The sequence below is a fragment of the Toxorhynchites rutilus genome, chromosome 2, assembly GCF_029784135.1.
Source record: "Toxorhynchites rutilus septentrionalis strain SRP chromosome 2, ASM2978413v1, whole genome shotgun sequence".
Taxonomy (NCBI): Eukaryota; Metazoa; Arthropoda; class Insecta; order Diptera; family Culicidae; genus Toxorhynchites; species Toxorhynchites rutilus.
This window is the reverse complement of record NC_073745.1, coordinates 173,638,149-173,640,387: the sequence shown is the minus strand read 5'-3', so window position 1 is coordinate 173,640,387 and position 2,239 is coordinate 173,638,149. Positions and strand designations below refer to the sequence as shown.

At 46.6% G+C, this 2,239-nt stretch overlaps 1 pseudogene; it reads right to left on the bottom strand.

Annotated features, from left to right (window-relative positions):
• Positions 1-1,913: 1,913 nt before the first annotated feature.
• On the bottom strand, positions 1,914-2,066 carry LOC129772292 (5.8S ribosomal RNA; annotated as a pseudogene).
• Between the last annotated feature and the right edge of the window lie 173 nt (positions 2,067-2,239).

The window sequence follows — 2,239 nt, the reverse complement described above, 5'->3', positions numbered from 1 at the left end:
CCCCGAAAGCAGTGCATAAGTATTGATCCATCCTTTCCAAAACTTTTGCAACACACCAATAGCCACACCATAGGAATTTCCAAGGGCATCGCTATTGGGCTGTTTCAAAAGTTTATGATTTGCTCAGCATCTACTATCCTACACGCGAATGATATGTCCACCCATACCTATCATCGCTCACGCACCGTGTTACAATCGAATACGACCCATCCACATGCCTATCTTATGTCTAGCATAAGGCATCTCAAGTGTTGAGAAAGTTCGTGCACCTCGAGGAAGGTTCTTTTGAAACAAATCAATAGAAGCCATCCTATGCGCGATCAGTGTGACTACCCGCACATATTATCGCTCACGTACCGTGTTACAGTCGAATACGACCCATCCACATGCCTATCTTATGTCTAGCATAAGGCATCTCAAGTGTTGAGAAAGTTCGTGCACCTCGAGGAAGGTTCTTTTGAAACAAATCAATAGAAGCCATCCTATGCGCGATCAGTGTGACTACCCGCACATATCATCGCTCACGCACCACGTTGCAGTCGAATGTGACCCATCCACATGCCTATCTTATGTCTAGCATAAGGCATCTCAAGTGTTGAGAAAGTTCGTGCACCTCGAGGAAGGTTCTTTTGAAACAAATCAATAGAAGCCATCCTATGCGCGATCAGTGTGACTACCCGCACATATCATCGCTCACGCACCGTGTTACAGTCGAATACGACCCATCCACATGCCTATCTTATGTCTAGCATAAGGCATCTCAAGTGTTGAGAAAGTTCGTGCACCTCGAGGAAGGTTCTTTTGAAACAAATCAATAGAAGCCATCCTATGCGCGATCAGTGTGACTACCCGCACATATCATCACTCACGCACCGTGTTACAGTCGAATACGACCCATCCACATGCCTATCTTATGTCTAGCATAAGGCATCTCAAGTGTTGAGAAAGTTCGTGCACCTCGAGGAAGGTTCTTTTGAAACAAATCAATAGAAGCCATCCTATGCGCGATCAGTGTGACTACCCGCACATATCATCGCTCACGCACCACGTTGCAGTCGAATGTGACCCATCCACATGCCTATCTTATGTCTAGCATAAGGCATCTCAAGTGTTGAGAAAGTTCGTGCACCTCGAGGAAGGTTCTTTTGAAACAAATCAATAGAAGCCATCCTATGCGCGATCAGTGTGACTACCCGCACATATCATCGCTCACGCACCACGTTGCAGTCGAATGTGACCCATCCACATGCCTTCAGGCATCCGAAAATTTTTTAATAAAAAAAAGAGAAGTCACCACATGCAGCACTAAGCTGCAGTAGGACTTCTCTTCTAACCACAACAACCGTACACGTACCCCATCCACATGCCTATCTCCGACACTCGGCATGGACCTTCAAGTGCCCGAAAATGTTTAAATAAAAAAAAGAGAAGTCACCACATGCAGCACTAAGCTACAGTAGGACTTCTCTTTCAAACACAACAACCGTACACGTACAAGGCCAACCTTCAAGCATGGGTAGTCTGAGAGGATCGAAGTGTACACCTCTCTGCAACTCGCAACTCCCAGCCTGTAAACCTATCGTTTGTAGGAGGTCACAGGTGTCCAGATGCCACGCAACACGGTGGACACGCAAACGCGCACCACCTCTACGTGCTGGGCTCATCCCTTTTCGCTCGCAGCTACTCAGGGAATCCAGTCACACATCATTTGAGGCCTATAAGAACAATCTCATGTATGGAGAAGATGGAACACACAAAGACTTTCATCTTGGGACGTGTGTTCATCAAGCCGTGCGCCGGGGCCTTCGCACGTTTGACTATCTTCAATGTTTTTCCACCACCGAAGGCCGAAAAACACCATTACGCATATGCGCTACCTAAGCAGCGCATATAGTTAAATTGGTAAATATAGGCGGCACTCAAAAATGTGTACATCGCACAATGATTGTACGATGTGCAATATGCGTTCAACTTGTCGGTGTTCATGTGTCCTGCAGTTCACATTCTGACGCGCAATTTGCTGCGGTCTTCATCGATCCACGAGCCGAGTGTAGTCACACATCATTTGAGGCCTATAAGAACAATCTCATGTATGGAGAAGATGGAACACACAAAGACTTTCATCTTGGGACGTGTGTTCATCAAGCCGTGCGCCGGGGCCTTCGCACGTTTGACTATCTTCAATGTTTTTCCACCACTGAAGGCCGAAAAACACCATTACGCATATGCGCTACCTAAG